Source organism: Trachurus japonicus, chromosome 8 (genome assembly GCF_045865225.1).
Source record: "Trachurus japonicus isolate A0001 chromosome 8, Traja_1.0".
In the NCBI taxonomy this organism is placed as follows: domain Eukaryota; kingdom Metazoa; phylum Chordata; class Actinopteri; order Carangiformes; family Carangidae; genus Trachurus; species Trachurus japonicus.
In genome coordinates, this window is record NC_140914.1 from 12,092,323 (window position 1) to 12,106,604 (window position 14,282).

General features: G+C 41.8%; 1 protein-coding gene across 1 annotated transcript in view; it reads left to right on the forward strand.

Annotated features, from left to right (window-relative positions):
• The first annotated feature begins 1,483 nt into the window (after positions 1 to 1,483).
• The window catches only part of elfn1a (extracellular leucine-rich repeat and fibronectin type III domain containing 1a), a 71,798-nt gene continuing 58,999 nt past the window's right edge, over positions 1,484 to 14,282 (forward strand). Inside the window, exon 1 of the mRNA XM_085783852.1 lies at positions 1,484 to 2,287. The gene's annotated coding sequence lies outside the window, so the exon portion shown is untranslated. The remainder of the gene's footprint in view (positions 2,288 to 14,282) is intronic.

Below are 14,282 nucleotides of genomic sequence, written 5' to 3' on the forward strand. Positions count from 1 at the left end.
GTCGCATCTGAATAAAAAATAAACAAAACAAAGAGCTTTAAAAAAAAAAAAAAAGAAAGAAAGAAAGAAACCTTTGGTTCAGAATAAGAGCAGGAACATTGCGTTTGTCAGGATTCTTGTAGCTTTAGCTGGTGAAAAGAAGGAGACCTTTTGCTGTGACCTGTTCTTTATTGTACCAGCTGTGGATCCTGATATCTTCATACCTGTATTTTTGAATTCAGGGTGGTGTGCAATGGTGAGCACAGAAACCTTTAAAGTCTCTATGGGGTTACATTTCAGGCTCACCCCGGGGTCGTCGAGATATTAGGGAGTGTATCTGCCGTCCTCAGTGCTGTAGCTGCAGCACCGAGCCGTCTTTGTCCACGTTTCGCAGCTCCAATGTGACTACTGCAATGAGACAAGACATTGCAGCATCTGTGCCAAGTCCTCACACAACCACTTGCTCCCTCTCAGAGTAGAGCATCTGCAGCCTGGCTGCTGCTTCCCGACTTGCTCGGGTCATCCCCCAGACTACGTCATTACAGAGGACATCAGGCTGCACTCTCCATAAATTAAATCTGGGACTGCATTTACACAGGGAGAGACATTCTGGGTTTAACCCTTGAGGCACAGATCAGGTTTAGTCCAGCTACATTTTCTATACATCTTCAGTGCTGATCCGATTCAAACAGGGATTCCACCTACTTCGCCATAACTCAGTTGCAGGTAAGATCATGTTATGATCACATCTGTATGTTTACTATTAAATAATTTTGCGAAATATTGGATTTGCAATTACTGATATCACCTCCTTTTCCTTTTAAGAGCCGTCCTCTGTCACACTGCCAGAGCACAGGTGCATACAGGAGGGGTGTAATCTGGAGGTTTTCCCATTTAATAATTTATCATTGATATATATTGATTTACTATCACGGAGACCAAGGCCTGACCTCCCCAGTGAAGTATGGTCTACTTCAATAGCTGCCCTGGCTCCTCCCTTTCCCCAAGCCTCCTCCATTTAACCCTGAAATTTACAGACAAGCACAAACACAATGTGGTCTCTTTTTTACCTGTCAACTGGGACTCATTAACAGCCTCCATTTATATTAGTGTGCCTGCTGTCATGACATAAACCTGATATTTGCATTATTATGACCACACTATAAAGATTCTATATTTTCTTAAACTCTCTGTAGACACATTATTATTTTTTAGTTTTTTTTAGAATATAAACATCACACAGTCAAACTAAAAAGGATTAAATGGACATATTAATCGATTCTCTTGAATATTAAGGGGCCCCCTGCTGGTCGGACCAAATGGACCTTTGTAGGAGGAGGAAAAAAAATTATCTCCTTTCATGCAAAACCGAATTAAACACACCCCCAACCCCACTGTGAAATTGAGCAATTCAAAAGCATTTCCAGCGCGGTGGTGCAGCCCATATCCAGAGGAGGGGGGGGAAAAGTTTGTTCTTACAGCGGCTGCTCGAGCCCCACAGCCCCATGTGACGTCGCTGACACTTCTCACTCCGGCTGTCTTCATTAACGTGACAATGTTACGTTTTTTGCTTTTTCCCCTTTCTTCTTCTTCTACAAAACACTGACGAGTGACGACCACGCGTTTTCTTTTTTTCTTTTTTTACTTCAGCCGCAGGAGTTGCCATAAACCCTCCCGGCATCCGTGTTGAACCCGCCACCATTTATAGCCTCGCGGTGACAAACAATCTTATTACGAGATTTAAACTTTGCCTCGGCGAGACGGGAGGATCAACACGCGCTCCTCCTGCACTTATTCCACGCAGTTTCTCTCCCTCTAACTGATACAGTAGATACAGTGCTATCTACCTACCTACCTGTCTGCCTGGCTGCCTAACCTACCCGCCTCCTGTGACTGTGGTTAAACGGCCGGTGTCAGCTCTCGGTGTAATAGAAACAGCCAAGCAGGGCTCCGGGTCTGTTCAGCATACATAAAGGCGAGCGCTGAGAGGAGCTCAGCCCTGAATTAAATCACTCACCGCTAAATGGATCTTTGAGACTCTCCCTCGACGCAGTCAGCAGCCGCTCTGTGCGCCTGCAAGCCGAAAACACAGAACTGGGATTCTTGTTTTTTTTCTCTCTCTCTCGCTCTCTCTCTCTCTTAATTTTTTACCGTTACTATTATCACTTTTGTTTTTTATTCTTTTGACAATCTGACAGACAAATCTCCCGTCTCTTTGAACATGTCTTGTGTTGGTGGTGACATACAGTAGCCTAAGCTGCCAGCTTTGTATCGGGAAGAAGGCTCTTGCTCCGCGATCGTCAAGCAGGTAAGCTGGCACAGTGTTGCTGGATTTTACACTTTAATGTCGCAGAGTTTTACGCACAACATAAGATAGAGTATCTTCTCTTTATCTCTTTTGCATTCGTCTCTAGATTTACGTTTTTTGTTGTGTGGATATTTTCGATTATACTGCTCGATCTGTTGTCCTTGTCTCAAAAAAGAAATCTCATGTAACTATTAAGTGAACAGAAAGGCTCAGCTGAAGTTGCAGAAGTCGGTGCATTAATCTTCTGTTTCTCTGAGACCTTTGCGTCCTGTGAGCGGGACATGGATTCACTTTTATCGCCTCGACTGCGATTCATGTGTGAGATTATAGTGTGTGTGAGAGAGTGTGCGTGTGTGTGTTGCAAACAGTCTTTAAGTTCAAGTTTCACCACTGAGAGTATTCATTTACCTTTAACACGGGTGCATTTTATGGCACAGTAGATTTGCGTTAGCCGCTGTCGTGCACGCACTCCACCTGATACAGCTCCAGTGAAAGTACTGTGGGCACTTTGCAACTGTAAACCTCCTGTATAACACCGCCCGCCTGAGATGTGCCTTCAGCACCGCGGACAGCTCCCCGGCCGCTCCACTGAACGGCAGAACGGCTCAACTTCCACACCTCTCTGTCCACACTCACCAAAACGGACATTTATCACACGTAAATGGGATCTGATTGCTGATAAGCAGCGCAGCTATTACTTATTTCATATTTTTGATTTTGATAATTCATTTTAAAAAAAGCTTTCTCTACTACAGCACCAGGCCTACCCAGCCTACACAATCAACTTAATGACAGCCAGTTTCACCACACCGCACATCAAGCTCACAAGACAATATATATATCATATCAAACCTTGCAATAAGTCACAATTTAGACAGTTTACAGCACAAATATTACATGTTTAGTGCGTTGTATGGTCAGAATCTATTGTGTTGTCATTACACAGGCTTGTGCTTACTTACAGTACACTGGCTCTGTGCAGTCTCACTCAGATTAGCTGAGGATTTTGCTGCGTCTGAGCCATCTGTCTGGGAAATACATACTACACTACACACTGCATGCTAGACACGTTGATTTACTTGAATTGCACAAGGATTGATTCATAGGGATTGATTTTTTTTATATACATCAGCACATGTGCTAATTTTCCAAAGATGTTTAGTAGCCAGCTCCGAAGTGTTTCACACAAATGAATGAAGACTCCCTGGATTTTCTGTGAGAGGAAGAAGAAGAGGAGGAGGAGGAGGTGGTGGCAGAGGTTGGTGAGTGGGTGGAGGGGAAAGAGAGAGTGAGAGTGAGAGAGAAGAGAAAAGAGAAAGGGGGGGGGGGTCCAAAGCATAGGGGTGGAAAAATGCTGAAAGAATGCCAGCTTTAATATAACCTACACCTGCGGTCACAGCCAAAGAAATGACAAGCCTATAGGAACAATTCCGTGGCTTTCCACTCAGCTGCACTATGGACGTAGGTGTAGGAGTGCTGTATCATCTCTGCTCCGGCTAAATAATGTGTTACTGCCTCTGTGACATTTAGAGCTGGAAAGCATTTAATATGTAAAGCTCAAACAATCTGTCTTATGTCACCGAACTGCAAGTTTTCTGTTAATTGTCACTTGCTTGCCCTCATTCCAGTCATTTCAAACAGCAGATCAGCCCCAGCTCAGCCTTTTACCATCAGTGTGAATCACTATCTCCTAACTTTTAATGTCTATGGTTATGAGTGTTTGAAAACATCTTCGTTTTGCTGCTGTTGCTAAAGCCGTCTCTTGCATTAGCCTTCACATCTCCCTCTTTCCTGTCCCCGTCTCCCTTATCTTGATTATGCAGCTGGATGATTGAGTCAGCTTTTTTGTATGCAAGTTGCCTTAGCTTGGTTCTTTGTGGAGGAGTGTGTGTGCGAGAGAGAGAGAAAGAGAGAAAGAGAGAGAGAGAGATCGTGCTGAGGATACTGAGAGAGAATTACAGCTTCTCATGACGGTGAGGAGTGGAAAAGACGAGGCCGCCCCGTACGATAAATTGCTGTTTGAGAGAGACAGATATCCCGGGGGAGGGAGGGTGAGGGGGGGGGACAGCGGTTTTGGAAATGTGACCAACCTTTCTAAATGGAAATGGCAGCGCACATTATGGTTTTCCACAGCTCTATACTATGGATGATTTAAATTGAAGCACCCAGAACTCTTTGTTACCAACTTTCTCTGATATAAAACTATTGTCTGACTTGGGGATGCTTGCAACTCGCATTATACAGTGAGTGTGCACATATTTGTGTACAGGGTGCAGGGGGAGGACTGTACATAACACGATATAAACTGTTTTACGCACTGGAAATCCTTAAATTGAAACAGTGACATCCGCAGTCTGAGTCTATTGGGAGACTTTAATCTGATATGCCTCCTCTGTTTCTGTCCCCGTGTTTCCTGTTGCCTTATACTACAAACTAGGGCTATGAAATCATCCTTTAATCTACCCCGCATCAGCAACACAGGACAGACAGGCAGTGGAGAGCACTTATGGGTAGATGTGGGTGTGCTTATGCTGATAAAGATGTAGTTTACTGTCAATAAAAAAAAACATTACACATGCAATATAAATCAGTTTATCTCCTCACACAAAACGTCACCCGTGTTGAAAAGTTAGCGAGGCTTGGCCGGCCGCACGATCAAGCCGCGATGATGATCTGGTTGTATGGTTAACAATGTGTAAAGTGTAATCAAAGGGACCAGTCAGGGTTTGCAGACAGAGCTGCGAAACATATGGCACAACAGCATGGCGCATTTCAGCTGCACAGCTCTCCACAGCCGTAAAAATTCAAACGGCAATATGGTTTGCTGCGAGTAGTGTGTGGCATTTTACAAGAGCTGTTGCACCACCTCAGCCTGAAGTGTCCCATGTGACACTCAGAAAGACGGGAAAAAAAGAAAAAAGGAAGAAGAACGGGTTGTTTTTCCTCAGTAGTGAAAAACTGAGAGGTCATTAAATTAGTCACATGGGGAAAACAAAAGAGGGGAAGAGGAAAAAATATAATATCTTCCACAGTTAGTGCAATAGCAATTAAACTTATTTACAGTCGGTCATTAATACCTGTCAATATATATTAGTTTTCATCGTCCATGGAGGAGTTCTGTGTTCATGTGTTGGATTAAAACTGTCATTATCAGGGCTACACAGGAAATGATGCACTGTTGTAATCCTGCATTACTGATTTTACTGTTATCTCGTGACTAACAGTCTCTCTGTTCACTGAGTTGAATTAAGATACTGGCACTTGTTCACATCAAGCGTGTTCAACTGGCAAATCATGAGCTGTTTTTTTATTGTGAAGCACTCACTGGAGGCCAAGCTGAGCTGAAATGATTTTTGACTGAGTTCTTCATTAAAACAACAGGAGTTTGATACAGTTGCTCTTAATGTGGTGCGACTGAAAAACGAGCAGCTCAACAAGTGTTTGCTGTTGGACTGAACATCACAGGAAGTCACTGAACGTCACCCACAGGTTACAGGAGAGAGGCTGTGAAGCTCAGAGTGGGCTGTTATGCTGCTGTCGGCTTGGCAGCGTCTTGTTCAACCTAACTCGTGGCTAATTTTAAAAATGGGCAAAGAGACACCTGTGCAGTCTGGTTCATGGCAAGATACATTCACCCACCTGTCACTCCAAGTGGCCATACTCTCAAACGAACATGTTTTAACATGTTTTTTTACCATGGAGGTCTATGGGCATTGATTTAGTGGTCATTCTGGCACTTGGAAATTGATCGGCTACAAATTGAAACCCCAAAGATTATTGCATAACTGTCACCAAACAAGCCTCAATGGAGATGTTAAATGACATAACATTAAGAGGAACAGATGCGTTATATCATCAGATTTTTTAAAGGAGAGAGCTTTGATTCATCTATCACAATAAGTTAACCTTCATGGTTTTTAAAAAAATTATTATTATTTTCTTTTATGATGAGCCTGCTACCCACAGTTGTAAGCCATGTTTATCCTACTGTATTATGGACGGATGGATCAACATTTCTAGTTCAGTTTTGCCAGGTCCAAACTTGTGCAGAGCACATTGTGAAGAAGGATGAAGGACAGGACCATCAATGACACCGTCAGAGTTGGGCCTCGGGACAAGAGGCATGAAAAGGAAAGGTTATTGACAGTAAATTAACATTCAGCAAAGAAAGGCAATTGGTTGCGGATTGCCAATATCTAATAAAGGCTGTAACAAGCAGATAAGAGTGCAAATACAAAAAGTACTGCAAAAATGCAACTGCCCTTGGGTACATTTTATTCAGCCGCTGCAAACAAAGATGCACCCTTTGTTCAGATGATATCTTGCAGAATGTATGCAAAAAAAAAACATTAGTGCACTTCACCTTGAATCAGCAGCTCATGAGTCATTATCTGCACATGGCGTTCTCAGAGCTGTGGCTTGGTCTCATCTCTGTAAAAAATGTATTTGAGTTTACTCAGGGGAGGTTATTGAAAGTGGCAGTGATGGCCCTTTCGATTCCAGGCGCGTTTCAAGGAAAAAAAAAAAAAAAAGCATAGGTGGAACCATTCTTCCTGTGTACTTTTTTTTTTTCCTCTCTCAATGTGGCGATTACAGTTGAGTACAAAATGAGATGACTGCCACTCACAGTGATTTTTACATATTCCTTGAAAACCCAATCTGCCCTAAGAAGTAAGGATCAGCTGGAGACAAGCTGGAATGAGCTACGGCACCACTGACAGATTGTGGGGATCAACCCGGAGATGTAGGGATTCACTTGAGGGTGTGAATCAGTCATAATTAATTTAGAAGTGCACAAAAATTAATCCACCCGAGAGTGCCAGAACTGTTTTCTGTGTAGTTTCCCCAGCCACCTGCTGGCTGCCTTATGATAGACGAAAACCTTTAGTAAACAAGCGTCACGAAATGGCAGAGTAAGGCGTATTGAACATTGCTCTGTCTCTTCCTTGCCATCTTCTCGGCAAAGTAATTAGATGCTGGGATGCAAAAAAAAAAAAAAGAGAGAGAGAGAGAAAGAAACACCATGGCAATGTATCTGCAGGCACCTGCTCTGCTTGATGAATATCCTGCACATAAGAGCCCATTAAAGCTGGTGATACATAACAGTTCTGTCAAAGCTCACTTCAGAAGCAGTGTGTGTGTGTGTGTGTGTGTGTGTGTGTGTGTATGTGTGTGTCAGGCGACTGTGACTACCTTCAGGAAATTCATGCTTTTGTAACATCAGGTTACGGCTATGACGAGGAACACAGTGATGACACTGACAGCCTATAGCGTTCTGGTGTTGGTCACCCTCTAATTACAGACTTGGGTGCAGTGGATCAACACTAAAACTCAAAGCTCAGTTTGTGAATACACACACACACACACACACACACACACACACACACACACACACACACACACACACACACACACACACACACACACACACACACACACACACACACACACACACACACACACACACACACACACAAACACACATTACTGCTTCCAAGTATGCAGCAGCTCTGTGTGGTATGTAACATATTTCCTCTGTGCATTGTGCACTCAACAGCACACACCAATACACTGCACACAAGCACACACACGAAGTACAAGGCATAAAAATAACTCTATCTTATTTTATGACACTGAACTCTTTTTATTAGTTGTATTATTTTCCAAAAGGCCATTCTGAAGCAGTTTTAGAAAGCCAGACAGCATAAATATATTTGCATCATTGAGAAAAGTTCAACTGCCAGCCAGCAAAAAAAGATAAATGTTTCAATCAAGCATTTTAACTAGAATTATAAAAAATTATGAATATAATTTGTTTCCTGAACCCTGGTCTTCACATATTACTGCAAAAACTTTCATTTTATTTCTGAATGTGCATGGTTTTTGCACATTTAAAAAAGGTGTTCAGACTAAATTCACAGTTACATTACAGAAGCTAATTTGATGTGAATCGCTTGCCTTCCTTAGTTATTCTTTTTTTTTTTTACTTTAAATGAAATGAGCTCCATCAAACATCATCATTCTCTACAGTCACATGCTGAGGGTGTAAATCACGGAGGAAAAGCAAAGCACAGGCCACATTTCACTGCCATTAATGTGGGTTGCAGATGTGGGTGTAATTACGTCCATTGTTCATTTTCTTTGCTACAAATGAAAACAAAGTGCGATCTGGTGACTGAGCTCAAAGGTGTCACCTTTTGTGGTCTGACAAAGAAACAGATGATGGATGAATTGTTTCAGAATTAGTCCCATAGACTCTGTTCAGTGATCATAGACGAGAATGAGGAGACAATGCATCCTGCGCTGCAGCTTCACCAGAGACATGATTAATGATAATACACTATCCTGTCATCTGAGCTCTCAACATAAACAGGCTGCAACTGAAGGGACGGAGGCCCAGGCTTTTGATTTATTATTATTATTTCTTTTTTTAAAGCAGTCTTGATGCACGTTTTTTTCCGATGCACATTTGAGTGTGAATTAAGCTGATCTCACCTGCTCAATCAAACCAAACTAAAGGATAACGAACTGCTTTTTTTTTTCATGAATTAAACCTAACAGGCTCAGTGTGAATGTACCATCCGGTGATGACAATGTGCCATGAAGACGTGTTTCATTCACAGATGTAGCTGATCATCTTAAATGAAGTAATGTTTTTATAGTATGATTTAGATTAGAAGTTAGTGGCATCTTAAAATGATTAGAATGTGTAGTTACTCAATTCACCAGCAATTATTTTAATGACTGCAAACTACTTTCAGGAAGTCCTCATGCCCTGTCTGTTACACGACACACAAAGACACATGTGCTTGCAAAGCACACACAAACACACTCCCCCCCTCCTCTCTCTCAGCGAGAAGACAGGACACCAATCACATTAATTGGTTCCTTGGGGAAATATAAAACCCCAAGAAGCAAGTCTGCAAAGTCCAAGCCACTCAAAGTCCCCCAAATAGGAAGAGTATATTTTAAATCGTGAGCTGTCAATCGATCAAATTGCGGCCGTTTTATACAGCAGCGCTGATATGTCGTGTTTTGCTGTGAGCTTACATCACTTGTTTGGATAATTATATTAGATTTCAGTGCAGTTACAAACAGCGTTAGAAGATGCAGCTGATTAGATCCCTGGTTGGTAATGCAGCGTGATTAGGCAGTTTGCCGTTTCCTTCCAATTATGAAATTTAAAACCAGCAGCTTTTAAAGATGACAGATGCTGTCTGAATGAAGCCACTCCCACTCGTGCCACACTGAAGGCAAATACCTTTCATCAGACAGGCAGAAAGTACTTTGAGGGCGATGCTAGGTGCCAAAAGTGGTGATAATCAATACCAGGGGCTCCTCCTCCTCCCTATGAATGTTAAATGCCTCCAGTGTGAGTGCTCGTCTGCAGCTACAGCAGCACAGTCATGTTACACAGAGGAAATTAACATGTTCGATGATTCTGCAAAAACACGGAGCACTAAATATGTTTTCATCTCTTCCTCGGTATTGGCAGCGTGCAACACAGTGGCTCTGTTTGACCCTCGGTATTTCTATCCTGCACTCTGCTTTCAGCTTTTCCTCCGCCTCTGCATGGCAAAAATGTCAAAGACCTGCAAATACTCTTCAGTGGCATTCCTCTTTTATATGTATTTATATATATTATATTATATTCCTAACACAAGGAGAACAAATCTCTTACTGGAGACTTTACTGTAATCTGGTTCGTTTACTCATCTCTCTATGTAAGAATATCATATGAATATATAATATATGCTGTTGAATGCTTCCTTTAATTCCCACAACATGACAGCACAATTGTAAACAGTCACACTGTCTGTCCAATTTCATTGTCTGTGTCTCCAAAATGACTCATTTAACCAATAGATATGTTTTGTGTGTGTGTGTTGATGTTATAGAGAGGCCATTTGTCAGTCATCGTCCATTTAAACCAAACTTTTTTGGTTTGTTTGATTCGAAATTTCCGCCCGCTGCTAATGGTCTGCAAAATATTACTCACTTTTACAAAATCGTAGCTTTGAATTGCTAAAAGAAAAAGACTGGATAAAATGACTTTTTTTAAACAACAGCAATAACAGACATCAGAATTGTCCTTTCACTGTTCAAAACAAACTCTGCCACTCAGAGTCAACTGACAGTTTTGCCGGGTAATGTCTCTTCTTACTTGGAGCATTGATTGAGGAGCCGTTTGGCCGTGCACTCAATTGCCCCTCGCCGGCTGAACAAACATTTCTTTAAGAGTACAATCATCTGAAGTGAAAGCCATGAAGACAAGGAGCAATCAGATGATCAGCCCAGGACTCATCTGCACTTTGATGCTGTGTGAAGGTCATCCCTTAATCTTCCCTCACATGGCAGACGACCACATTGTCGTCGTATAAACATCTGATGGATGATTTGACCGGGCCGATTGCTTCCCAGTGAGCCGGCTCTATAGACGCCATACAGAGGACGTACTGCAATGCTCCTGAGTGCCTGATGTGCAGCCCCCCCACAAACATCCAGCTGACCCAAATAACAAGGTTACCTTGGTCAACATCAGAGAGCGTTCTCCTGATCATAGAAATCTATGGACCTCTCTGACTGGATTTATGACTTACTAACGCTGTTAACATTCTGTGGATGGTTATTCTTACCACTTCTCTTTGAAAGCAATCTGAGAAGAAGCTTTCTCCAGACCTGGTTTGAAATATATACAGTATATATACGTATATATATTTATTTATATAGCTGAAGTTACCTATAGAAAATGTATATCTCCTGAAAACTTTTTTAAAAAATAGCATTTTTGTTTTCTTTACATTGTTTTATGCTAGCTTGTCTGCTGGTACACTTTGAGTTCCTCTGCTTTGCTTGAGTACTTCAGTTTAATGCCATCTCAAAATACTGTAACTTCTAATTTCTCCTGACAAATTTACCATTAATGTTCCATATTATCATTTTCAAAGTAAAATGAATAAATAAATAAAAGTTTGATTAGACTCCTACAGCTGCGAGAGTAAAAATTCTACTAACGCATTAATGAATCGGTAATAATATATACTATATAATGCCATTAAAATGATGGAACAATGATGGATTAAATATTTTTTACATTTTGATCTTCACATTTAATAAGTTATTATTTTCTACTGTATACAGGCCTTGTACTCGTAATGGTATTTTCACAGTTCAGTATTGATACGTACACATCTCTCTTTTTCCAAAACAAAAGCGTCAGAGAAACTACTGTATGTGGCATGTACATTTAATTCTTATTTTGAATGAAGAATAATTTGACATAATTGATTGCGAGTGATTATTTCCACTTCCTGCAGTAACAGCCTCTTGACTCAGTGTGCGGCTGTTCTAACAGACGGCTTTTATCTCACAACAATCCCAGCATCTGTTTTACTATTGAAGTTCTGCGTCTCTGCCTTCAGAAAGACGGCAGGGAAACAAAACTTAAACTCCCCACTTTAGCTTGTGAACAATTCTGTTATTATGGGATTATCAAAACTCCAGTGAATGAAGTTTTGAGCAAAGCAGCAGCAGCAGCAGCACACCAATCCTCAGTACTTCAACTCAGAATCTTACAATTTCACAAAGAGAGGATTCACAAAGTCAAGCCGCTCCGGATAAGAGGGTGCTTGTTCAAAGACAGGCTGAGAAGGGCAGGGTGTAAATAATAGGGTGACTTGACTCATCAATAATTTTATCAGCCATATGTCCCGCCTTTGCAACCTGCAGACGACCTTGTTTGTTATATAGTGGGGATCAAAGGTGAGTTTTGTGGGGGAAATAATTAAGTAGATCGTCTTTTGATCGCTATTGACTTCCCTAGTGTGCAAGCTGCCAGAAAACCTCTAATGCTCTACTTAAAAGCCTTTAAGCACTTCTGTCAAAACGGTGTACGGCTTTTAAGTTTTTGCCCACCCAGCAGCTTCTCTTACCTAAGCACATGTGTCTTGTCATGATTAAAGAGCGCAACATGTTCCTCGGTGAGTCCGTGCTACAGCTCCGCACAGACTGGTAGCAGAGTTTGTTCATTTTCAATCAGTAATACTGGTTAAATCTACAGATTGTCAGTGAGAAAGTGAGGAAAGGACATTGTTACCATAGAAACTGCTTCCAAACTTGGAGCAAAACACACTAGCATCTACTTATACTAAAAGTGTGCCAGTATTCACACCATTTAGCAGGCCACAGTGTACCATAACACTCATACTGGAGAGCGTCGCTGCATACTTGACTTACTGCTCGCTGACACTGTCAGACAGCTTTAATATGATGCAAATTATTCAAAGAGTGTGATCTGCTGAAGTCTTCTGGAGGCCTTGGCCTAAGTGCTTCACAAAATGACTTGCATAAGAGACCTTGAAACAACCAACATGATAAATTAATTAAGGCTCACAGTGTTTGTAAAGAACCCCACTGTGTTACCTGTGTTTCCACTTTTGTTACTGATTAAACAATGCAGTTATGTTTTTAAAAAGAAATGTGTCCTTTACAGAGAAGATTGATTGCAGAGCAACAACGCGAGGCGGCACACTGGACTTTCAAAGCAATAACTGAACTGAGCCACATCAACTGGAAAAAATTGCTATGTTTGGTCTGCCCAGAGCAATGAAGTCAGTGTTGTGCTGTGCCAAGTTTTGAGAGTGCTGTTACCAAATACTACAGATCATGATTCAGATCGGATGCAAGACCTTTCTTGGCAGCTTCCTTGCTGCTGCTTACAGCAGCAAATCAGAAACATATCAATATTTACCTGGATATCTGCCATGTTCAGAGCCGATGTCTCTTAACAACAGCTAGATGAATAACATCTTGTGAATATAGCTTGTTTCTCCCAGCAGCTGATGAAACTGCAGCCGAACATCATTGTGGAAGGAAATAGTTTTGCGAACGTGCTTTTTAAATGATTATTATAAAGGCCGACAGCTGGCGAGAAAAGTGGCCCGTCCCCAGCTGCAGCGCATCAATCTGACGCTCCACCTGTTGTCTCTTCACTCACGCCCTCCATTGCTCATTAAACAGCGCTGCCTTTCAGGCCGAATCAGCTCAGCCTGGTGATCACCCACTGTGAGACCGGAGCAGAGAGAGAGAGAGAGAAGGGATCTGGGGTGCCAGATTGTCAGGCCTGTGAGGTGTTATTCCTCAAATAAATATGGAGATTATGTGTAAAGCCTGTGCACCAATTATGCTTTCCGTCTTCTTCAGTAAAAACCACTTGGAATTCTGCGCAAAGCGATGCATACAAGGGGGAAAAATGTACAGTTTGTGCCTCTTTGATTTGATGAATACATGTAATATAAAATGAACAGGGGCTGGAGACAAGCTTTCAGTGGATTCCTGTCTGTACAAACCTGAAAACCCTGGAAACGCATTTGTGCCAAAAATGAAAGCCTTTTGCCACAATAAGTGTTTTGTGTTTGAGGACAGACTCCGTCCTCTCCCATGGGCATATAAAGCCAATTTCACACACATATTCTCCCCTCAGTCTTTGTGTGCACCTCTTCAACGATCAAGGTGCCACTCCGTATGGTACCTTGATAAAATAAAATATTCTATGATTTTTATCCCAGGTTGCTGCTAAGAAGTGGGTTTATTTCAGCTGGTGTTCAAGGCGCATGTCTCCGAAGAAGGAATTGGCTAGTCATCCCGCCTGAGCCTGTAAAACCTTTTTACTGTGTGTGCTAGAACACTGAATATTCAATAGACTTTACCGCACATTGGGTCATTGCATATTCAAACATGTGCCATGTTTTTCTGGCTCCTAGACAAGCTCTTTGGTTGATGTGTCTGGGGTTAAGGACAGCCAAGACACAGATCTCTGCAAATATGTACATGACTGTTTACATGTCAGTAATTCAATTATAAAAAATGTCCACGTTCCAATGCGGAGCAGAGCAGAGCGGTTTCTCTGCACAGTTTGACTCAATAATTGTATGCAGATTGTAAGACAAAGGAAACACTGAATGTCTGACCTGGCTATTATCACTGTGAGTGTTGC